At 37.1% G+C, this 25,929-nt stretch overlaps 1 protein-coding gene and 2 pseudogenes across 5 annotated transcripts in view; 1 reads left to right on the forward strand and 2 right to left on the reverse strand.

The window, feature by feature from the left end:
* Nucleotides 1–12,130: 12,130 nt before the first annotated feature.
* Nucleotides 12,131–25,929, forward strand: part of HIPK3 (homeodomain interacting protein kinase 3) — an 85,136-nt gene continuing 71,337 nt past the window's right edge. For 2 of the 5 annotated variants that reach the window (XM_016147110.2, XM_016147114.2), the window contains exon 1: nt 12,131–12,632. The gene's annotated coding sequence lies outside the window, so the exon portion shown is untranslated. Of the gene's footprint in view, nt 12,633–12,968; nt 13,439–25,929 lie in introns of those variants that run through there. The other 3 variants (XM_016147106.2, XM_016147115.2, XM_016147108.2) reach the window with 3 other exon arrangements.
* Nucleotides 19,180–19,298, reverse strand: LOC118603747 (annotated as a pseudogene).
* Nucleotides 20,966–21,084, reverse strand: LOC118603092 (annotated as a pseudogene).

The following is a 25,929-nucleotide window of genomic DNA, read 5'->3' on the forward strand; positions in this document are numbered from 1 at the left end:
ATTGTTTATGCAGAATGGCACAGACAGAGCAGCAGAGCATAAATTTGATAATTTGTGAAGTGGAAATTTGTCATTCAGGGAATAACTAATTCCATATATTTTTGTTGCAAAGGAAATGATCAAATCCCTTATGAGGGAAAGAAAGTAGGATACTCATAAACAATGAAGTTACGCTTTAATTTATTACCAAGACATAGGCAGAGAATTGCCTATTATAAGCCAAGCAATGCAAGTGAGAACTAGAGAACATGCCAATCTTAAAAATTACTCAAAGTTGGTAAAATATATTTCAAAGCAGTGGGAGGTTGGCGTGACCAATTCGTAGTTCTCACAGGACCATTCTTAAGGCATTGTATCATAGTTTAATTGGCAGATTTTCTTTCTTACTGGCCCATAACATAATGATTGTCTTACTATCAATGATGGCTAAGATTAGATAAACTAGAAGATCTACAATGAATAGTAGGTACCATGTTGAAGACTTTCTAAAAACTTCCTACATTTATTTTCTAATTGAATTTTTAAAAAATAGATTTTATTTTTTTAGAACCATCTTCGAGTTACGGAAAAATTAAAATGCAGTATGGAAAGTTCCCATATATCCTATATCCAGTTTCCCTTATTAATTAATCCTTTATATTAGTATGGTACATTTGTCACAATTAATGAACGAGTATTAATATATCATTATTAACTAAAGTCCAGGGTTTATTCAGATTTCCTTGGTTTTTACCTAAATGTCTTTCTCAGTTCCAGGATCCCATCTAGGAAGCCACAGTACATTTACTTATCATGTCGTCTTAGGCTCTTCGTGGTTGTGGTCATTTCTTAGATGACTTTGAAAGTTCTGAGGAGTACTGGTTTATTTTGTAGGATGCACCTCTATTAGAAATTATCTACTGTTTTTCTCATGATTAGATGGGAGTTATGAATTCGTGGGAGGAAAACCATAGAGGTAAACTGCCATTTCCATCATTATCATATCAAGGTTATGTGATATCACATGCTTTATCACTGTTGATATTCACCTTGTTCACTGGCTGAGATACTGTTTTGTAATTTCTCTACTGTAAAGTTACTCTCCTCCCTACTCTCTACCTTGATTCTGCCCTCTTTGGAAGGAAGTTACTGTGTGCAACCCATGCCTGAACAGTGGGGTTTTATTGTCCTCCATGATGCTCTCATATCTACATATATTATCTTAAATTTTATGTCTCTTCCCTCTCATTTATCTATTTCCTCAATGACTTATTTATGTCCATATAGACTCATGGATGTTTATTTTATACTTTAGGGTATAGTCCAACGCTATTTTGTTGCTTAGAATGTTCCAGATTTGGCCATTGGGAGCTCTCACGTGTTTTTTTTGGCATACTCCCATCCATATAGGTTTTGTTTGTTTGTTTTTAGCACTTTATTACTTCCTAGCATCTAATCGAATTCTCCCAACAATTCAATGAAGTAGGCATTCTTATCTCCTCATTTACAGAGAAAAAAAAATTGAGGTCTAATGAAATTAAGTACCTTGCTCAAGTTCACATGGGAAGCAGATGATAGGATTTGAATTTTTCTCTGTCTGAGGCTTTCGATCACCTTTAATATATTATGCCAATATTTAAAATATAATAAAATACATATCCTTTTAAGAAAAATAATTCTGTAATCATAATATGATGGATTTGTGCATTTCAATCTTTATTTTGGACTAAGAGAGAAAAAATATATCTGCTTAGAGCCAAAAATATGTAACTTTTGGAATCCCATGAGTCTATGGGTGTCCCAGTGCCAGTTATCTATGGCTCACAATTGGCCCGCTGTCCTACAGGAGTTGCTTTGCTCTTTTGTGCCAAGGTTAGTTACTGCAAGCCCTTGTAGTAGAGTATGCCAGGCCGTAATTGTTGCCAGTGTCTTAAAGGAAGACATTCTTTTCTTTCATTCAGCAAGGTTTTAGGAGTCTACTGCTCTGGTGTCACTTACATTCTAATAGAAAGAGACAAAAATAAATATGTAAGCCAATGAACAAGATATTTTTGGAGGGTGATAAATCCTAGCCAAAGGCCAGTGTGACCAGGATGCACTAATTGAGAGGTACCTAGGGGATGAGGTCAGAGAGGCAGGCCTTGTGGCCCACAGAAGGAGTATGGTGTTTTTCCCATTTCAGTTGTTGGCTTTGGGCGTGTTCAGGCAGGGGAGCTTACATGGTGTCCCTGGTTACTCACCGGCCTTACTGCATGCACACCACTCTTTCCCTGGTTCCTCCTCCTTGGCTACACGGGCCTCTGGCTCTTCTTGGAATATGTCAAACTCTTTTCTGCCTTTCTTATTTGATCAGCCTGGAAAAAAAAAAAAAAACCCAAATACTATTTCTCCGCTTAATGATGTAGCTCCATCCTTCATATCATTTGGATTTCTGCTTAAAGCCATCTCCTTGTAGAGCTGATCTAATAATGCTTCTTTCCCCCACCCCCCATCATGTTTCCTCGTCAATCCCCAAGGATGCACTATACCTTTCTTTTGCTTTGTTTTTCCTTTAGAGTATTTATGGTGACCTGACTTTTATTATTATTTTTTACTTTTTAATGTTCTGTCAGCCCCACTAGAATGCAAATGCCACATGAGGACATGGATTTTGTCTGCACTATACATCATTGTCTCCTCAGTGCCTAGGACATTGTCTAGGACATAGTGAGTGATTTTATTAGTTATCTATTTCATGGAACATGTTATTCACAACTTAGTGGCTTAAAACAACAAGCATTTATTATCTCACAGTTTCAATGGATCAGGAATTCAGGAGGGGCTAGGCTGGGTGATTGTGGCTCAGGGCCTTTAGGGGTTTGCAGTCATTGTTGGCCAGGGCTGCAGTCATCTGAAAGCTTAACTGAAGCTGGAGGGTCCGTTTCCAAGCTTTTTCATATGGCTGTTGGCCAGAGGCCTCAATTTCTTCATTTCTCCTAAGGCTACTCTCAATATAGCAGCTGGAAAATGATGAGAGAGGTCAAAGCGGAAGCCACAATACCTTTTTATGACCTAGTGTCTGAAGTTATACACTATCATTTCTGCTTCATCCTATTTGTTAAAAATAAGTCAATAAGTTCAGCCCACACTCAAAGGAGGAGAACTAGGTTCCACCTCTTAAAGAGAATAGTATCCAAGAATTTGTCAGCATATTTTAAAAACTAGCACAATGATCAATTAACATTTGTTGAATGGAGAAATCCATAAGTTGGGTTATATCTTTGTACAATCTTTTTTGGCTACTGCGTGGAAAATGAACTATAGGGGGCAAGAACAGAAGCAATGAGATTGATGATGATGAGGATGCGGATGATGATGGTGGTAGTGGTGGTGGTGATGATAGCCAACATTTAACTCATTTTCTGTGCCAGGGGCTGGTCCAAGTGCTTTGTAGCCATTAACTCATTAATCCTCAGAACAACCATATGAGATATGTATCATTCTATTGTCTACATTTTACAGATGAGGAAACCAAGGCATGGAAACTTTCAGGAACAGCAATATAGGTAAAAGATGATCTGATGCTATAGGTAACACCAGCTCTGACTGGTAAGATTGCAAATGCCTCTATGTTCTATAATGTATGATCCAAACTCATAAAAACCCTGACCACAAGATATTATGGGAATCTCCAAATTAGTTGAATACCACAGATATATAAGAAAATATACTTGTTAATATGTACTATGGATTCTAAGTTTTGCTCCAGTGGTATTATAATAGTCCATGATTTATTTCTCTTTTTTTCAATAATAGAAGTACACTGGTATTATGACGATAAAACTGAGCATTTTAAAAATTTTATTTCAAATGTTTTTAGAGCAAGATATGTATTTATAAACACAAGAACAGTCATGAGTGTGTTTATCTTTTTGTAGATTTTATAGAACAAACTTATTTGATTTTCTAGATATTCGAATAAGTATATCTTCAGCCTCAGAACTTAGTATATAATTGTCAAGTAACTAAATTGTATTTTTTTTCCAAATCTAGGTGGTTCATGTATGGCATATGATTTCCTATGATGTAAATTATGTAAGAACTACATTAATATACCCTTATTTTAGTTAATTATGTAATTTATACTTTAAATAAAATAAACTATATGTAAACAAATTAGATTTTCTTTTACACAGTTTGAAATATTCTACTGCTTGTAATGCAAAAATGAACAAATTGTCTTCTTCATTTAAAATGAAATTCTGTAGTCTGATTGCAGATCAAAAATGACCTTTACACTGCAATTCTCAGTATGCTGATTAAAAAAAGAATGCTTATTTAGGATTTGTTGCACATTTCATTTAGTTTTAATTATATTCCACGTGGAGAAATATATCATTTCTATTTTTTGCTTTTACATTTGATCGATGTCTTAATGTCATAAGACCTTTAATGTTCCCCCCTTTTCTTCCTCTTTTTTTTCTTTCTATAAATGTTTTTCTCTACTAGAAAAATGTGCAGCTGTATTAATCTCAATAGCAATTTTAGGATAATGTTTCTTCTATTATTTATTTCAAAGATGTGAGCAGGTGCCTGTAGTGTATTAAACTATGAAGACTGAAAATACTTGAACAGGGTTCTGTGTCTTAAGAAACAAACAAGATGCACCACAGCATTAATCTCATGCATATTTAATAACATACATTATCACTGTGCTACCTATAATTTAGACATATAGGTAGTGAGCAGGTGACATAAATAACTATGCTTATCGTGTACTGAAGGCAATTCTGGCATTTTGGGGGGTCATTTGGAGATAGGAGAAATGTGAACTAGGTCTGAGCAGAAAATTCAGCTGATATTTGATAACTGACCTGGAGGAATCCATAGGGTTGGGATTTGGAATTTCCTGGTTGGGGCATACCCTCAGGGTAGACTTTGGCATTTTGCATTTATGGCAAGGCAGTTCTCTTCTTTCAGGAAAAATGGCCCCTTTCAAAGTAGAATACAACTAAAAAGGATAGTCCAGACATTAAATTGAGTATAGTAAAAAGTAAGAAGGGAGGTTTAAGTTTGAGAGTGACTAATTCCTCCTTTCAGTATAAAAGGAGAAGAGAAAGGGAAGCGGAGAAGGGAAATCTTGAGGAAAGGCAAATGTTTCCTTTTGTAGCTCAAACTTTCCCCTTTCTTTCTTTGTCTTCTGGGACTGATCTCAAAGGGAATGGAGACCGAGCAATGCGACCTTAAAATCTTCTCCAATAAGTTTGAAATTTTACTAATTAGATATGCTTAAACATTTAGATTCACCTAATTTACATTAAGGCTACCAGGTATTGGGTTTGCATCAACTATCTCATTTAATTCTCAGCTTCTTTGCAAGGTAGGCATTACATCAAATTCAAAGACGGGGAAAAAGACTTAGGGAGGTATGAAATATGCTCAAAGTCATACCGAGTTAATTGAGCAGTTTCCTGATTTCTCTCTTGTCCTGTCTCCTTTCACCACTTCCTGGGAAGGTCAAAGGACAGAAAATAAAAAAGAAAAGAAGCCCATGACTATATTAACAGGGCTGCTGCACCAAGGCAGCATGAGTCACACTGCAGACATCACAGATTTGTATGTTTATTGTGACATTTTTCAGACATATGGCTGAAAATTGTGTTGACTTAACAAAATTGATATATTAAGAGTATATTCTGACAGTCGGAAGCAAAGCATCATGAGAAGTGCTTTTTCTAATTCCAACAAAGACTTTGGGCTATTGCCCACTTTGGCTATTTTGAAACATAAAAGTGTTAAAGTGTGTTTTAAAGAGCATGTTTTCATAAGATTAAACTTGAATTTACTTGGGGAATGGGTATTTTGATCAAAGAAAGAAGCAAATTTGAGGTTAAAGATCTCTGGATGTTAGGTGGGAATAGGAGTGTTATAGGGTGGGCACTTTGGGTAGCCAGAGCATAATCTGAGGCAGTTCTAAGGAGTGTCATTGAACAGAGGGAGACTAGATGTGTAGGGAAACGTAATATGAGGGGCAGCACAGGTACGAATAAAGTACCAAGGAAGAAAGGAATTTCGATGTAAGAAAGCCCAAACCTGCAGAAAAATTTTATGAGTTGATTAGCGTTCATTATTTATATGTTTGCTTACTTATTTTCTACACCTACAGTACCTGGTCTTCCTAGGTAGTCTCCCATTCAAGTACTAACCAGGCGTGACCCTGCTTTGCTTCCAAGATCAGATAAGATCTGGCATGTTCAGGGTGGCGTGGCTGTAGGCCTAGAGTTCATTCGAACCAATCAAAAGACACGCGTAGAAGCAAGATTACAACAGACTGGGAAAAATGCTTCCCAGAATGACAGTTTGTAGTTCCTTTTATACATTTGCAATTAAGGAGAGAACACAGCAAGATTACAGGAAAGTGGGAGAAAGCAAGGCAGGAAAATCTCTATGATTGGATTACAGTACAGTTAACAAAATTATGTGCTCTCTTGGGAGTGGCATTTCAAAGGTGTGTTAATTTATATGCACAAAAACAATGGGCAGGGTTGCTTCAGGTAAAGATAACCTTCTGCTAGGGAAGTTATATAGGCCTGAGGTGTGACTACCCACCATTACCTGGCCAGTTAGGGATTTATAATCAGATCACCTTGGGAAGTTACTTTGGCTAGATTTATTATAGAGCCCCTTTTCATCCACAGGAGAGTACCAATCCAAACTTCACAACTTTACCTAGACCCACTCTGTTGTCTGTTCTGAAAGTCTTAAAGGCACAGCTGTCCTCAGGTTCTTCCCCTGCCTCTTCCACACTAGGACCCTGGGAACAGTTCCCTATCTCCAGTCCTCTAGAAGAGTGGGATTGACACATATGCAGAGAAGTTTGTGATGTGATAAGATTACAGGGAATTTTCCCTTAAATGCCTGAAATTTCATTAACCCAGAGGAAGCTATGTTAACAGGCAGGGTTTTTGTTATAATCGTTTCATGGCTATGCATGACTGAACATCCCACTTTTGTTAGGTGAGTACAGTTTCTCCTGGATAAGCCTCGTGTAGTTCCTCATACATGCCACTGTGACAGGTGAGCTCAGAGAGGAGGGATGGGTAATTTACTACCTAAAGGCAGGCAGTCAATATTGAATATAGAGGGACTGGGCTGTTTCCCTAGTTTAAGTACAAAGAAAGGAAAGAAGGAATTTGGGGATAAATTAGGGAGTTCCTATTTTGGAAATACAGTCATTTTGATGAATCATGTGGGATGGCTGAGGCAAGAGGAGTAAACCAGTATGGTCTTGGGTAAAGAATGAAACCTGTCTGAGCTTCTTTCTCTCTTACTTGAATCTCTATTCCTTCATCCATAAAAGGAGACGGTGAAACCTTATGAGCTTGGATGACTCTTCTCCATATACCATTTTAGAGGATTTTCTTGTAGAGCTTAATATTTGTCATATCCATGATTTGACATTGAAAACTGTCAGGAAAACAATCCTCTATTTAAACTCTTCCCAAGGGGAATTATAATCTCCTTTATGAATACATGTTTGATAAAAAGCATTTTCAAGAATGCATTTAGTGAAAATCTTTGATTTAGAGGTAGATGCCTTAAGGCCATGCAATTTGGTCACAGATCCAGTTTCATCATTTACTGTGTAGCCTTGAACAAAGTTCTTAATTTCTTCGTGCATCAATCCCCTCGCCTCTAACATGAGGATGGTAAGAGTCATCCTTGAGTTATTAAATACAAACATTCAGAGCAGTGCCTGGCATACACTAGGACCTAAATATCTGTGGGGTGCATGAATATCACTTAGGGATGGTATGCTCAATAAAAACTTTTTGGAGGCGTGAACATTTACTTTGCAAGAGGGGTGGGATTTCGATGAGGGAGGGCAATATTGATGACAGAAATGGCGTGACCATGAAAAAATAAAGGTTATCATTGGAGAAAGAGAAAAGCATACTTTAGTGGGTTAATAGGGTGTACAGAAAAAATGGTTTAAAAGGTTTTATGGAGTCCAACTGTAATGTGCCTTTACAGCCAAACTAAGAAATATAGATATTTTTAATAGGGGAAACAGTCTGAAGGTTTGTGGGCAGGGAAATGTCAAGATGGATGGTTTATTTGCCTGTTTTGCATTTCCTTAAACATTCTTTTTCTTGTATAAAAATTATTCTGGTCTGTTATATTGCATTTTAAGTACATTTAACATCTGAGAATTAAAAGTCCAGAAGCTCTGGAGAAGGAGAACCACATAAACAGTGAAGGTGCCGGCAGGCCTCTTCACTCCATGAACTGATGCCTGTGGGCAATGGTTCCAATCAAACCTGAAAGAGCTTTGCATTTTGGCAAAACCTATGGAAATAATGTGGCAAGGATTTTAAGGATTCTTCAATCATGAAGACATTATTTAGGTGTTAGATGGGTGGGTCTTCAACTCCTTGAGGAAGAATTTAAAGATTTAACTGAGGGCTTTAGAAAAATTGTAACAAAGAGAGCGGTTACTAGATTCCATCTTAAGATGATGAATCTGGAAAAGCCAACAAGTTATAATCTCCATACATTTTCTGAAGTGCCCTAAGAGATGAAACATGTGAAAAATCTACTTTATGACTACCGGCAAGTAGCAGATCATTTATATATACATATTATTGTACAAGGTTATATATGCAAAACAATGCACACTATATTTTATGGGCAACTTGGATAATTTTCAAGAATGACTTTTACTATATAACATTTCACTTTCTGCTGAAATTCCAAACTCTTAGATTAAGATAAGATTTGTGAATTTCCGATTAAGATGAGATTATTTTTACCTACATGAATTTATAGGGAACAGTTTCTGTTTTTTAAAGAAAGAGAAAGAGATCTTTGGGCTGCAAAGAGTTATGTGAGTGGGCCTTTCAGTTATGCAAATATAGGTAAGAGTGAGACACTCCTGAACGTTTTTTCCATTCCAGTTGCCCCTCCCTGAGGCCCAGGTATACAAAGCTGATCTCCAGGGAGAAAGTAAATTATTTGCATAAGGAGGTCAAGACCTCCTGCGAGGAAGGAAACAGAAGCCCCTTGCTGAACCGCTCCTGCTGGTGATTGTAGGTAGGCAATTCTTTTTGGCTGACTAGGTCCTCCCCAACACCAGCACTCTTTGGCTAGAAAAGATACCTAGGAATTGAAGGAAAACAACAACAAACCTCCGACTTCCTTGAGGAAGGGGAGTGTGGTGTCAGACAGACTCTGCGACAAAATTCCAAGGTTTTTCTTTGGAGATGCATCAGCATCATCTGCTAAGGCCGTGAAGGGCCATTTCTCTATATTGACACCTATATATGGTACAACAAGGAACAATGGCAGAATGAACACAAGGTAAGTGCCAGGAGGACTGACCTCCTAGGGACAGAGTAATTTTGAGGTGTGAGGGTTGGGCAAAGACTCAAGAGGTCTTGGATTTCACATGTGGGTGATCTCTAGTAGCTATGACTGTTTGCAGTCTGAGTTTATGAAGGGTTTTATACGGCTTACATAGAAAATTCAATCATTTTATAAATATTTATTGAGTTCTTTTGTCTGCCAGGCAGTGAACCAGGCTTTAAGGACAGAGCAGCTAACAGAACAGACAAAAATTTCTGACTTCAAGGAGCTTACCTTCTAGAGGGTAGAGGGGACAGGAAATCTATACCATAGTATCTTAGATGATGCTAAACCTTAAGGATAAAAAATAAAAATAAAGAGTTTATGCGTATGTATAGGTGGTTATTGCTGAGGAAATTGTCACTGAGAAGGTAACATCTGAGTAAAGATCTGCAAAGGAGGAAGGTGGATACTTGGGTGTTTCAGACAGAGGTGATCCGGGTACCTGAGGATTGAGAGTGACTGGAGTCTGAGGAAAGGTGTGGAGTAAGGAGACAAAGAGTAAGAGGTGAGTTCTTTTTAAACTAGAGCTGTACGGGGTCTCATAGGCCATTTTAACTCCATTGTAAGGCTTTTAGCTTTCATTCTGAATGATATTGGAAGTTACTGAAAGGAAAAAATTTAAAATACAGAAAAGTGAAAGAAAAAGTAGATGGTTCCTACACCCAAAGCCAAAGGTCCTTTGATCATATTGTGACCCTCCTTAAATCCTTTAATAGCTTCCTTTGCTGGTAGAATAAATTCCTAAATCCCAATCTGTCCTTTGCATCTCTCTATACTATCATCTGCTTTGATTTATCCACTCACTCTGACTAAAAACTGTTTTCCGATTTCTCAAAATTTATACTTTCTATTGCCTTTTTTTCCTACATGGCTTTTGCATCTTGCATTTTAAAAAAAGAACGCTATATTTTTCCATTTTTTTTTTTTACAAACTTCACAAAATGGCTAAATCAGGGGCTTTACAATTTTTCTGGATGTTGGTGTTCAGAATGCAGTAAGGAGAGACTGGACGTAAAGAGATTAAGTTAGACAATAGGTACAAAGTAGAGTAAGACTTGAATTAATAGTGTTCATTTACTTAGTAACATTTACTAGAGACACTTATATATCAATCCTCGTGGAATTTATGGTTTAGTGAGTACCAATGTCAAGGATAAAAAGGAAAAAAATCCTTCCCTTTTCAGCTTCATAGATGTAGCAATGCCACAAAATGGGGGGAATGGAAGCTTTCCTTAGAGGTGATCTAGAGAAATGTTTGGCAAAAATTCTGAAAATTTGAAATTTCGGTGGAATATTTTTCCTGTTTAACCAAATTTTCTATTATTGTAACTTTCTGCTTCGAGTAATGTTTTTATCTATTTTGGGTTCTTTTAACTATTGTTTTAAAAACCATCCAAAGTAACTAAATACTAAGTAAAAAGGAATGGCTAATATGCTGCTCGCTCTCTGAGAGACACTCATTGTTTTTCCTATTTGGAAGACTTTCAACTGGTTATCCTCCCTACTTTGAAGAAAACACCTCATTCAAAAAAATATTATTTCCAACTGCCTCAGGGCATAGTATCCTTTTCTCTTTTCAAAGGAATCCTCCAAAATGCTATTCTCTATTTGAAAAGCAGCAGAAAATAAATGTGTAGTATTAAAACGTAGCAATTTGCCACTCCCTTTGACCTGCCCCAGTTACTGCAATAGAGAACGTCTGGGGATAAATACAAATGTGGCAGATTCAGTATTCCTAGTGAAGTTTATGAACGTGGCCCGAGCTGACAGGGCATTTCCGCTCTCCAAAAGTTAAACGTTAACATAAGAAAACAAAGTATTAAAAAAATAACTCAGAATAATAGATACTTAGAAGGTCGGTTGTTTCCTAAGGAAAGGGGAGTGCAGACCAGGGCTTTGCTGTATAACCTTGGGCAGGTTATATAAACGTCTTTGAAACTGTCCTAGATCTTTGGACCAAAGATCTCTAAGGTTCCTTCGTCTCTAAAATTCTATAGTTCTACGATTACGTTGTTTGACACGGGCCATTCTGTTGACTTCCTAGTCTCCAGGAGAGAGGTTAACTAATCCTTACGAGTGGAACTGACTAACTTCATGGCGAATTATCAACGCAGAGGTGGGTGTACTTCACATTTCCAAGGGTTTGGACACTAGAGATGTTCTTGGAAAACTTCCAAGAGAGCCTTTTCCCCGTTCTTTAACTTGGTTTTACAATTCTCTTGACTCTTTGGGATAGGCGAGCAGGAAGGATCTACGTTAGATTGGGATCGTTTACGTCACTAAACATTTCCCCTTTCCTTATTTTTGGACCAAAAAAAAAAAAAAAAGCCAAGAAACAAATCCTAAAGGGATGGAAGGGGAAACTATGATTTTGATATCTCGAAAGGCCTGTAAAATCCTGCTTCTGCATTTTCATCCTTTCTTTGGGGGTTAGGATCTTTTTTTAAACATGTCTTTTTGGCAGAGTGGACCTAGAGTGAGGCTCAGAACAGCAGAGGGGGCGCTGACGGATGCTTTTGCGCGAGGGCCGGCGTGAGGGATCTTCGGGTCGATCTCCGCCCGCGCCAGGCGGGCTCGGAGCTCCAAGGGCGCGGCTGCGGGCGGGCGGGCCCGGGGAGGGGCTTCGGGAGGGCGCCGCGGCCCGAGCTGAGCGGGGCCGCCCGGGCTCGGCGCGCTGCGCGGTCGGGCGGGCGGTGGCGCTGCGGAGGCGGCGGCCAAGGCCGGCGAGCGCGGAGGAGGGGCCCGAGACTGGGGCGGCCGGCGGCAGCTGCCTCCGTGACGACTGCTGGCAGCGCGGCGACCCGAGCAGACCGAGCCGCGGGCCCGCCGTCGTCGCCGCTCTCGGCTGCCTCCCTTCCCCTCCTCGCCCGGCGGGAGCCGCGGAATGGGCCGCAAGCGCCGCGGGCCCCGCGCCGCGCGCCGCCCGTAGGCCCCAGCAGTCGGAGGCCGGCCGGCCGGCCTCTCCGCCCTCCTCGCCGCAGCCGGGCCGTCCCCACCCCAGCTCCCCGGGAGGAAGATGAGGGAGACGGGCCCGGCGCTCAGCAGCCAGAGCAGCAGCAGCAGCGGTCGGGGGAGGGTGTCTCGCCGTTTCCTCTCAGCCGCCAGGACAAGATGGCAGCGGCCGCGGAGAGGGGCTGAGCCCGGGCTGGGTGGTGCCGCCTGCTGAAGCGCCTGGCTCCCCGTCCCCCGCACGGCCCCGCACCCCACCCCGGACATGCTCAGGGCTGCGGCCGCCCGAAGAGGGGAGAGCGCAGGCCTCTAGGAAGGTAAGGGAGCAGGGCCAGGGGCGCCCCCACCCCGGGGCGGGGCGACAGCTCCATTCGCGGGGCCTGCGGCCGGGGCCAGTTGGCTCCTCGGGGTCCCCGCCTGGCCCGACCTCCCCGGGGCGGCCCGCACTCGTCGCGCGCTCTGTACCCCCATCCGCATCCCCCGCGCGCTCGAGCTCCGAGTGTCCGTGCGGGCCCCGATCGGGCGACGGGTCCAGGCGTCGCCCCCAAGGCTGGGTCCGCTCCAGGCCCGCAGCCGCGGGACGCGGGGCCGCGCGCGGCTGCTGCGCGCGGTGGCGCAGCCTCCGGGAAGCCGCGCTTGGGCCGGGCCGCCCCTAGCCGAGGTTGCGCAACGGCTCTTCCCGGCAACCGAAGTTTTGTTTAGTCCCACGGGGTGCCTGTTCCCTACCGCAGTCCTGGGCCGTCACTACGGAGACCTCTTGTCTTTCATTAAAGGGAACAAACACAAACACACGCACGCACGCAACTTGAGCGCGCCAGCCGATGGCTGCGTCCCTGGCTTTGTGGCCCAGTCACCAGCGTCGCCGAGCGGCGGGTTTGGAGGGTGCCAACTCTGGGGACGTGAGTGCGTGTGATTGTTGGGGAGGGGAAATGTGATCCACGGCTCCGCGTCCCCTGCCGCGGCCAGAGGAAGGCGTGGCGGCCGCGCGGCGGGGCTGTTGCCGGCTTCTCTCGTTACGGTGGCGGCCGCCCGCTTCCCTTCGCCACGCTGGGAGAGCTCACGGAAGGACTTGGGATGAGAATGCCTGTTTTCCTGTCGGGAGGGTGAAGGCTGTTTTAAAATGGTATGTGGCTCTCAGAGAAGCCTGTTCTTTTCCAGTCTTGATTTCTGCTTGAGGAATCGTGCTGAAGGGTGTGTGTGTGAATTACCTTGGACCTGTTACAAAGTAGTCATAACATGTTCAGTCCTTGAACCGTGTTTTCACAACCTCTTGCTACCCCGATAGAATTTATTTTTCCACCTGTCATATTTCGTTGCTTCTAATTATAAAGAGCTGCTATTAGCAACAGTGAAGCTTTTCAGATTATCGTCGTTTACAGGACAATCTCATGGTTAATTCTGTTGTCAACTTTGATGTTTCTCTGGTACAGTGCCGGAAGAGTAAGCTGGTAAGCCAGTATGCGCTTGTGCTTATGTGAACCTTTTAGTTAGTAGTTTGGAGATAGGCTGTTTTTTTTTTTTTTTTTTTTTAATTTTTAGGTACTTTCTTGTTATCTGTAGCTTTTGAAGTGGAAGTACTGTATTTATATTCAAACCATTTTAGATTATTTCGAAGTTGTAATTACTGGGCGCTTTATACTTTTAAGGGGCTCTCTTTTTGATCTAATTTTTGATGAAAACTTTTGTGTGGTAACGGTAGGTTTTGTTTGTTTCCAACTAAAACATTTTCATCCTGCATTCTCGTTTAATTTTTTCAGAAGCTGGGCAAGCCTCACCATATGTTTGATAAGTCTAGATTCTGCTTATGTTTGCAAGTGCAGTGCTAATTTTATACAATGAGCCATGGTAAGGTTTTGATAAGTCATGATTAAACTTAGTATTTAAGTAAACAAAGTATGATTGGCCTTTTAGAAAAATAATTTTTATAGTTTTATGTGTAATCTTATGCCTTCATGCCACTTAACAGTAATTGAAATGTAACCAACCAAATGAAGTTATTTACTTTTAAATCAACAAGGTATTTCTTGGTATATTTATGGATTCATAAAGTGTAGGGAACTGTTATTTATGAAATATAATGCTTAACCTGTTTGAGTTTTTTTTAATTTTTGAAATTTGTTTTTAATTTGTGTTAAGGTAGAGGTGTGTTGAAATATTTGAGATTTTTTTTTTTGTAATGGGAAAATTGAATAACAATTTGTTCCTTAATCTTTTTTTACTGCTCTAAGGAAAATATTTCCTAAAAAAATAATCTTAGGTTTAAACTGTTTTAAAAAAGTAAGATGAGCTTGAAATCTAGAACAGAACCAGCCATTAAATGTTTCAAATTTATATTTGGAGATTGCTGACTACAGTAGCTAAACATACATATTAGGCAAGCAGATCATAACATGGTGAGCCAGTCTTAGTTTATTGTCATAATACCTTTTCCATTGAACTAGTCATTATCTTGCTTGTAAACCAGTCATTGGCTTCTGGGCATGTAGTTTTCGAGTCACATAAAAGTGGATGGTTTTTATGAGATAATTCTTTTTGTAAACATGCTTGAAAAGAAGCTTCAGATCAAACTATTTTAATTTTTTGGATACCCTGTCATGGGATACCATAAAATAAGGTGCAAATTACAGAGGTAGCTAGTATGGTAGGGCACATAAGTGTTTAATGCAAGGTATCGAAAGCCTTTTTTTTCCCTCTTGCAACTTAAAATAGCAACAGCTGTCAAATCAACAACTGTCAAGGTTTTTTTGGTTGAGATTTTGTTTTCAATATTTGATACATGAGCAATGAAGGCATATGTATATGGAAGGGAATAAAGGGGAAACGAATTTCAGAATGCTGAAATACTGTTTCCCAAACCTGTTTCACATTCATGTTTGTTTGCACATTATTTTCTGTTTGAATGTTAGAATGATTGATTCTGGTAACTTTTGACGTTAACTTTATTTTGTTAGGTAAGAAGAGTTAACTTCATAATGCTGTTCCCATTGCAGCAGTTCATCAAGGGTAATGTTATGGTAGGTTAGAACTGCATTATTGGTGGTTAATTCAAAGGCATGAGAAATGTAGTTTCCATTGCAACTTAACATTTGAGTTTGGAGATGAAAGGATGTCATAGCAATATTTAGATTTAAGGGTGTTCTAAGGAACTTTGAAATTCTCTATATTTAAAATAATCTCTATATTTAAAATTCTCTATATTTAAAATAATCCTGCCAGAGTTATTCTTAACTATTAGAGGACACAGAATAACTTGCTATATGATTATATTGCTACCAAAAGAACTGTTCATGTAAGATTTCTGGGTTTGCAGCTGTTCTAATTAGTGTCTGAAGTTGAGACTTCAGTGTAGTATGTTTAAATTCAGTGCAGAAGTTATTTCTAGACAAGCTACTAGAACTCTGTTAAAATGGAGGATTCTATCATTGTATTTTCTTGCTTTTTTAAAGTTGCCTCTTTTGCTGAAAGCTTTGTCTTACGTAACCCTTTCTATATGCTGTAAATGTAAGCCTAAAGAAATTATTTTAAATGTCTTTACTTGTTCTGGATCCAGGTGCTTAAAAAGCATATTTTGTGTAGTACCGTTAAGTGCTTAACATAAGTTTAATAGGGATATGTATATGGAGTAGAAGTTTCGAATCAATAATTTTTAGGATAGCCAGAGCACCTATATGTGCCTGATAAGGAAATACAGGTCACTTCTCTTGGTTGGCTTGGTGGAATTAAGAGTGATTCGGGGGGAAATACCTTAATATTAATTTACAGCTTCTGTAGTTTTGTCATAGCTGTCGTTTTGGACCACATCTGAGTCACTGTTAGGACCAAGCTAGAATAGATATGGAGGATGTATGTTATACATTTTACTTAAATGTTTGTCACATTAGACCTTGACCTATTTATTTAGCAGTTTGGCCTGTTCTCCTCAGTTGATACTTGAGCCATATGTCACTACACAAAGGCAAACATATTGCCTTGATTCTGAGGCACACCACTGTTATGCTAGGGACCTAGAGCCTCTGCTCTTAATGCTTGTGTGGAAATTAAAAGAATTGGACGAATATTGAAAATACTGTGTTTTTAATTTTTAGGGCGGTGTTTGTAGTTTGAGATAGTTAAGTCATTAAAACTGATTCACTTTTTCTTTTATATTTAGTAGGTAATGTGAAATCAGTACTTTAGAAAGCTTTTTCCAACAGAAGGGCTTTGAAATGAAACAAACCAAGGACAATATTTTTTTTTCCCTTAAATGGATGTTGGTACTTTGACCCAAACAACGTCTCTAATTTTTTTAACAGTGAGAATTTTTTCTTCCTTTGATAGTGGGTCAGGTTAGGTAGAGGAAGCTGGGTCACAATGGGGGAAGGGCAGAGAGATTGGTTTAATTAAACTTGGGAGGCTTAGAAATCTGTTTTGACTTGAATGTTGCAGGTTGTTAGAGACCAGAACCCAAGTTCACTTAGTTATAAAGTCAATTAAATATTGTGCTAGCTTGGGGATTAAGAATATGCTGTGATGCCTGCTAAATGATAAGTCTTTTTCTTATTTTTTTTTCTTTTAATTTAATCTTTTTTCTTTAAATGATAAGTCTTGTGAAATGCCTGTCATCATTGATCAGTTTTTAAAAATCGTCTCCTCCCTTGTCTCCCTTACTCTTTGTGTTTTTTTCAATCTAAAAGACTTTTTTTTTTTCTTGATGTAGAATTTATGGAAGATAAACTTTCTATCCAATTAAAAATAAATCGTATGTTATAGGCCTAACTTGAAATCAGAAGTGTGAAAGGCATAGCACATATTTTTGCCATTAATATGAGTTTGGTTTATAGGAATAATTTTTTTGTTTGTTTTTTGGAGATCCTTAATAAAACTAAGGTGAACATAAGTCAATCTAGGTTTTTAAAACTGAATTAAACTGAATTAAAACCTAGACTTTTCTGATATTGATCACATAGTCCATTTTTACCTTCTGAGATAAACATCTCCTTTTAAAGATTAAATTTACATATACACTTACAGTTGCATTTTCTGTGCTGCTTTGTCATTTTTTTTAAACAAAAAGATTACACCTAGAAGAAGTAGAGATTTAGAGAAGAATAATAAAGGGAAATGTAATACTTCGCTCCTTTGAGCTGTACTTTTTTCTTTAGGTAAGGATCTAAATCGTGAAAGACCTTTTAAGTCTTGGGTCACATTGAGAAAGGATTGACAGAGTGGTCAGATAAATTCTTTATTTTGCTTAATTGTTAATGCTGAAGCACCTTTTTCTAATTGAAAAAAATTATTTAGATTTGCTAGATATTGAAATAATCAGATGAACAGAATGAGTCACTCCCACTCCCTTTAAAATTTTGTAGCCATTTATTTTAAATTATATTTGATTACCTATAGTTTACCAAGAAAATTGTCTTTAAGATTTGATAGAAAATATGAAACATGGCTATATTTGACTAGCCAGTTATTCCAGCTTAGTTTTTAAGAAAGTATTTAATTTTCTAAAAACCATTTATATTAAGTTCAAATTCCTCAGCTTCCCCTTACTTAGTTGCAGATTATTCATAAAGTATTTTATAGTTGTAAAAAAATAAAATAGTAACAATTGCAGAAAATAATTGACTTAGAAAATGTTTCCTAACCTATAAAACAGTTATTTAAAGGCTAAAAACTTCATTTGCATGTATTTTGACTGTGTTATCTGTTTAATAATACAAGAGTCCTGTGGGTTTGGTAAACTATACGACTTTAGATATAATGCTACAGTCTTAAATAGTTAATAAGTTAGATAGAGTGATAACATATTGAAAATTGAGCCTGACTTTCTAGAGATGCTTCTTGTAACAAAATTTAAACTAATACTTCTGAGGGGTTAAATATGTAATTTATTACAACTTCTATTGAGGTTACCTAGGGTATAATGACAAAATCACAATGAAAATTACAGTTTATATGTTTATATAACCTATAGCTAAGATGCTCTGCTACATTATATTCTCAAAACAAAAACATGTTTTTGGGGAACTTATAATCAGTTTCAGTGGAGACAATAGAAATATCTGTAGCATATTAGTTGTAGTTTTGTATTTTTTAGGTAAGAATAGTATTGGCTTAAAAATATTAGATTTTTAATCTGTTTAGCATTAAAATTTTTTTTTTTTGTAGCTGAATCACAGACTGACAATAAATAAATGAAAAATTTCTACAACAGGTAAAACAATGATAAAATATTTATATGAAAACTTTTATCTAATACATATTTGAATGTCCACCAAGTGCAAAGTTCTGTGCTGTGAATGAAGAGAACCAGACATGGTCCCCGCTTTGAGCAAGTCAAGTAGTAGGTGAAATTAACCAAGTACTGTAAATGTTCTTTTATATTTGTGTATGTATTTCTGACTTGGAAAATGCTCCTTGAGAAAAGCAATGATTTAAATATAGCACATTCACATTTCTTGAGACCGTTCATTTCATTTTGTCAAATATGACATATTTATATGATATTAAAACTATTAGAAACAGTTCAGCTTCTTAAGTTGTGTTAACATTCCCTGCTCTTTCGAAGCCCCCCCAAATCATTTAAAAATATGAACAACAATTCTATGAATTTTATTTTGGTGATAAGCCTTTCCATCAAGTTTAATAGTCTGATGGCCTTATAAAGACTTAGGTTGTATGTTAATTTAAATCAAGGAGATGATATTTCTCATATGTAGTTAGTAATTCAGTTCTCTTGGTTTTCCTTTTGCATAGACGCATTATTTGCGTTGAAAAAATCTACATTGGTTTGCCTTTTTAAACTATATTATTACTTTTCTTCTAAATTTGGGATGCAGAGCTCTCCAAACCTAATTCCTTGAAAAATTTTTTTTTTTTAAATGCCTACAGCACCTGGTATTCCTAGGTGGTCTCCCATCCAAGTACTAACCAGGCCTGACCCTTCTTAGCTTTCAAGATCAGACAGGATCGGGCTTGTTTGGGGTGGCATGTCCATAGACTCTAAACCCAATTCCTATGCCAACTTGTGGAAAGAAAATAGAAAGGAAAAAAATTGGTTATAGAGAGAATTCAATTTTAAGGTATTTTTAAGAATATTAAAATTGCTAGCTGTAACTTATTTGAAACCACTATACAGAAGGGATATTGTTTGTATGTTTCATTTATGTAAATCAGAAGTACACTTAATTTTGAGTTCTTAAAGGAGAGTCATTCAAAGGACAAATACAGTATTGCATTGCCCCTGTTATAATTGTATATGATATATTCTTAATGAAATCTGACAATTTGGTAACATTTCAATGTTTTATACATGTGTATTTAAAATTGAATTCTGTTTGGAAATTTACTTAGGGTGTTAGGGACTATAACAATTGGTTTGCCAATAGCTTTTGAATAGAAAATAGTTGAATTTGCCTTGTGACTTGCACTGTCTAAGTCTAGCCTGGCATTTCCGAATGTATTTCTAGTGGCTACTTTGTAACTTATAAAATCTCTTTAAAGTATCTCATATCTGAATATATATCCAGGTTGAACTTGTTTATCTTTAATCTGATTGGCAGAAGATGACATCCCTCAATTTATAACCTTTTAGAAGGTAACTTCATATATTACATTTTAAGAAAAGGTTACATTTAAAGATATAAAATAGTAGCTAACCTTTTTCTGCAGGTCAATCCATATCTTAAAGGTTTTTGTATCCCCTAAAGTGCCTCATAGACATTGAGGAATCTACTACAAGCATGCTATACTCTACCTCTATCCCTTAATCAAAATATAGCATCTTTATTGAGTAGCATGACAGGTCCCTTACCAAGCACTTGTGAAACCTTCTCTACCCCTCACCTGTTTTGTTTCTAGCAGATGAGTCTGTTTCCTACAATAGAGATCAGAGGGCATGAACTTCCTTCAGATTGCCAACTCTCTACCTCTGAATATAACTTCTACCAGTACATACTGTTTTCACTGCTCTCAAGGAAAGAAACATCTCCTTCCCTCTAGAATTATTCCCCTATTCTCTGCTGTGGATTTCATCCTCAAGTGTATATTTTAGTATCTTGAGCCTGTCCAATAACTTCGAGTTTCCTTTTTATCATGGCCCTTTTTCCCTCCAACTTTTTAAAATAGGTATCTGGGATCTTAAGGGGCCATCTTTTATTGTGCCTCTTCAAGTCTATGGACCTATCTTTCCTTTTCTATTTCTTCCAAACTTCTTTTTTTTTTTTTTTTTTAAGCAGTGTAGATTTTTATTCTGGATCAGTATTCAGCAGAAAGAGTTCACTTATATTGGTGAAGAAACTAAAGTGTAGTCTCGGTCTCTACATGTAGTCTTCCAAACTTAAGTGTGTATTGTAGCCTGTCTTTGAATTTCTATTCACTTTTTAGCCCTTGACAATATTACTCTGTCCAAGCCACTTTAATGAAATTATTCTTAAGCTCTCCAGTAGTTTTCTTTTATTCATAGCTTATGTATTTCTCTAGATGATTGCATCCATAGTATACCCTACTCAATTCTGAGTTTTGAGTCCATCTTTTTGACTGTCTATTGATCTCATTATTTTTCCCCCACAGGTAGCTCAAACTGAATTATCTTATTTCCAAATTTGTTCCTTTTTCTGTATTTCCTCTTTGGTATCCTCACTCTTTCTTTTTAAAAATTTATTATTTATGCCTACAGCACCTGGGCTTCGTAGGTGGTCTCCAATCCAAGTACTAACCAGGCCCGACCCTGCTTAGCTTCTGAGAGCAGTCAGGATTGGGCTTGTTCAGGGTGGCATGGCTGTAGACGATGGACTGTGGCTCCACTGGGACCTTTTGCATGTAAAGCAGATGTGCTAATTTCTATGCTATGGAACCATGTGTGTGTGAAACTTTAAATCTTAAAGTATGTTTTATGGAATGTACATTTTAAAAAACAGCTTAGTAATTTTTACTTCTGTGATTTGCAAGGCTTCTGTGAATAGCATTTTAAGTGTTAGCGTTGTTATATAACTATTGGCAGATTCATTGTGTAATATGTAATCATTTTATATCTATTTTATATGTTCTATTTAGCTGCTTATGCAATGCTTGAAAAATGGCATGAGGTCAGTTTTGGCCCACCAGAAGTTTTTAGTTATTATCTGACAATAAATTTCTCATCAGTAAACTGTAATTACTTTGTTGCCATTTTTAGTCAAATGATTTAGTGTATTTTTCTTTATTTCATAGGATCAATAGCTAGCTTTAATTTTTAACTTAAAATGTGTTAACCATTACTTATGCAGCTTCAAATGGAATTATACTTTCTGAACCACTTTTTAATTTTTTTATTTGTTGATGGCATTAAAAAAAAAAAATCTCTTCAGCCAGATAAATATAAGTTTTCTTATTATAGTTCTGATACAGATAATTTTATAGTATCACATATGGTAGTGTGGCTTTATACACTAATGTAAATTTTTTTTTTTAGTGTTTCAGTGAGGCTTGTGGAAGAAATATTTATGTAACCCTTGCTAAGTCCATATTTAGTTCACAACTTATTACAAGCAGCCCAACAATGTGTCACTTTAAAAGTTAATGATTAGAGGGAGTTAATCAAACAGAAGCAGGGTTTGGTGACCTTTCTTTGAGAGTACTCTTGAGAAGTTGCTCTTTTCTTTCCTCTTTAGGTCTTTATGAATTACATTGCTTTTTAGTTTTTTTCTGGCTTTCTAAAAGATAACTTCTAAACCTCTGCCTTGTCCCCTTCCTCAAATGCACCATAAGAATAAGAATATGTTCACTTCTGTTCCTTATTGTTTTTGACTTGAAACCATGTTTTCCTGAAGCAGGAGTTCCTGGAGCCATGGTGAAAGATCATCTTCAGTTCACAAGATATCTATGACAATTAAGATTTGAAACTTAAAAAAGTAGAGTTTCTACATTAGAAAGTTTTATGAAGACACTTCACTAAATTCCTAAAATAGAGCATTTCTATAAAATGCCATATCTGGCAACATTTTAAAATGTGAGTAGAGAGAGAACATATTGTAGGGAAAAAAACCCCTTCGAATTCAGCGGTATCAGGACCATATAGGATCTTAATAGAATTTGGAAAGAACAAGTAGTTGACTTTTTGGTCCAGTTTATGTTTTCAAGTCCTGAAATGTCTTTCATAAAGATTTTTCAAAGCTAAAAGTACTGTAATCGATCTTAATGCAACTGTAAATGTTTGGCTTCTCATCTCATACAAATGCAGAGCTGTTTTTGGTATGAGTGGAGTGTTGGGGCAGCTACTATTCTCACTTCACTGGTTTTTCAGACTTTGAATTCTTGTCATATATGTTAACTGGAGTGATAGTTCTCATTCAGTTATGAATATTGAATGTTGTACTGTTGGAAATACAAAATGAGAATCTTGAAGTTGTTTAGGATAGCTCATAATTTTGAAAAGTTTTGTAGAACTTGACTTTTGATTCTATACATGTCCATTTAGAACTGAATCGTTAACAAAAATCTTATTTGTGTCAGAATATTCTTTTATATTGTTTTGTCGAAGTGGACATTTGATCAGATTATTCTAGGATTGAACTTCTTTGCTGATTTGTTTCACTTAGGTTAGTAGGTGTTCTGGTAAGGATCATCTGACCTTTGCTGTCTTTGTCTTTAATATTTCATATTTATCTTTAAAAGTTAGTTACATGATTTCATTAACCAATGTCACCATAAAAATAAATTAATTAAAAATAAGTTACATGGATTTTTAAAATAAGAAATAAAAATTTCATGTTTTTTGGGGGGGGCAGATTTTCAGGCAAGTAGAGGGTAAATCAATTGGCCATAAAGAAGAGAGTACTTCAGATGAACTTTTTATTATTAGGCAGCTTTTGCTGTCAGTATTTGTATTTCTGAGTTTTGATTTTATATAGCTTTAAAAAATCTAGAGAGTTTTATGCTTTAGTATGAATAGTCCTTAGGTACTGTCTTTAATTAACTCTTTTCTAGCATTTTAAAAATAAAGATTTACATTGGCAGGGTGATTTCTAGCAGCTTTGAAATGTCCAACAGGTCATTTTCTGTTCCAAAAGTTGGAATGTTTTGCTAAGTCAGATGAAGCTTGTTATTTAACATGCTGATTTGTGTTATAGTCAACACATTCCTTAGATACTTTGTTCACAATACAGCTGGAAAATACCCAAGACTTTAGTGTTTTTTTAAATAAATGTTTTGTAGGCACCTTAGACCCAAGTTTATTTTATGAAGTTTTACAATATGTGATGGTTCATTTATGCGAAAATGTTTCTTATGTGAAATGTTTTAGTATAAATAATTTCCTGGATAGAATACTGGTAAAACAATCTGTTAATGATACAAGTATTTAAAATATTGAGATTTAAATGGACAGAGAAGAGTTAAACTCATTTACTATCCACACTAAAAATTTATTTTATAGTGTGTCCTATTTTTTAGTTCTAAGAAGACCTGTTATTTTGTCTTTTGCACTTAAATTACAAAGTGTTTGAGAAATAAAAGTTTGACTAGAGACTACATTTTATTGTCTGAATATTGCTAGTTATGTAGTTCCATTTTCTAATTCCTTTTGTAGAGTCATAGACTAGTACTAGGGTTCTCTGTCTTTTCAAGAATGAAAAGGCCTTTTTGTTGTCAAATTTATCAGACTACATAGTGAAATTCTACTTTTAGTCTCTGTTGATTGAAGAAATTACATAATAACTAAAAGCTCTATAAAACTATTGTGAATTAAGTAATACTTTTAAATGAAAAGATTGTCTATCACTGCTTATGAGTACTTTGTTATCATTGCTGGCAGATGATCTCAGGACTCATGGTATGCCTGATTATTCTAGATTTTAGGTGATCTGGGCTATGCCTAAGATATTTAACAGTCCATTCCCAAGTGTGTGACCCTTGAAGAGCAGCCTTGCACAAGAAAAACATTGTTTTATGCCTGTCACTCATATTATTTGTTTCTGTTTAACTTGTCACTCAGAAAAATTCAGACCTACAGAAAAGATGCAAAAATAGTACAAAGTATTCCTCTCTTTCACCTAGATTGTTCAAATGTTAACATTTTACTCTATTTGTGTTTGCCTTTTCTATCACTTTTTCTGAACTTTTTGAGTAAGGTGCAGATATGTATCCCTTTACCCCTAATTTTTTTTCCCTAAAAGTGTTCGTGTCCTTAGTTTTCTGTAATCTGAAGTTTCTTAGTCTTTGTGTTGTTTCCTTACGTTGATATTTTGATGAATACTACCAGTTTGTTTGTTTTTTTTTTTGGTAGAATGGCCTTCAATTTGGATGTTTTCTTGTGCTTAGAAATATCGCAGTAAAGTGTATTCATATCAGGAGGCACATTATATTGACATTTCTCATTACTAGTGATTTTTAATGTTGATCATTTGGTTAAGGTAGCATCTGCTGGTTTCCTCCTTTTGATTAATATGTATCTTGTGGGGATGTACTGAAGTCGTGTAAATGTCAAGAACTATGAAAGATCTTGCAAGCTAACAAATTAGCCATGGGTGCTAGCAGAATATAGGAGACTCTTGGGTCAGAGATAAAGGAGTTTCTCATAGTGATAGCACTAGTCAGGGTGGTTCCCTAACTTAGTTCCCACAGGATGGTGTGAACAGGGCCAGGTGACTCCTGCACAAAAGGAGTTATATTACAGGAGAGGAACCCAGGCTTAGGAAACTCGAATCTTTTATGCGGGGCAGTAAGCCTGCCTGATGTTTGTGCAAGAGAGAATCATTATCTTTATAGTACTGAATATTAAACAACCTGCCCTTTGCTCAGGAGGAAGACACTATTTCTACCTTTCAAGGCTGTTCAATATACAGATATCCATGAATAGGGACTCCAGAACAAAGGCAGTCAGTGTCCCTGCTTGCAAAACTTGGAGAAACATGAGAGACATGTGGTGAATTGTCTCCCAACAATAATATCCCGTTATTCAACTTTCACCTACTAGTTTTTGCATCTATTCATAATTTTTGTTTAAATCAGCAATTATGATTATTGCCAAATGGTGAATTTAAAACTTCATCATTCTTTTATATTTATTAATGGATTTTTTCTCTTTCCTAACTTATTCTCCAGGTCCCTCACTTCTGCTCTCTGGGATAACTTTCTAAGTAAACTTCCTGAATATAGTCTTTTCTTTTAAGATTCCACATTCAAGGGAACTCAGGCTGAGTCACAAGGCACCTCAAACTCAGTATGTCTAAACTTAAGTTCAATATTTCCTCTAAATTCTCATTCTATGTTTTAAAAATATTTTCCATTACCATTTAGTGGTCAGTTTTTCAGGCCAGAAACATGGTTGTGTCAATTCCTTCCTTCACTCCTCACCAAGTTCTGTAGTTCTTAATTCTATTGGTAATCAGTACTTTCGACTTCATTTGCTTAGTATGGCTCTGATCAGGTATTATCTGGATTATTACAGTAATCTTTCAGCTGTTTCTGTTATTATTCTTTTCAAGTTTATCCTTTTTCAAGTTTATTATTTGCCTGAATAATCTTTTAAAAATACAAATATGATTATATTGATTTTTCTGTTTAAAACCCGTAACGGTCACCCTATCACCTATATAACTTCTTAGCATGGAAGACAGGGTTCTTCATAATTTGTTCTTTGTTTTTAAGATCGTC

The sequence above is a fragment of the Rousettus aegyptiacus genome, unplaced genomic scaffold (genome assembly GCF_014176215.1).
Source record: "Rousettus aegyptiacus isolate mRouAeg1 unplaced genomic scaffold, mRouAeg1.p scaffold_m13_p_5, whole genome shotgun sequence".
NCBI classification, from domain to species: domain Eukaryota; kingdom Metazoa; phylum Chordata; class Mammalia; order Chiroptera; family Pteropodidae; genus Rousettus; species Rousettus aegyptiacus.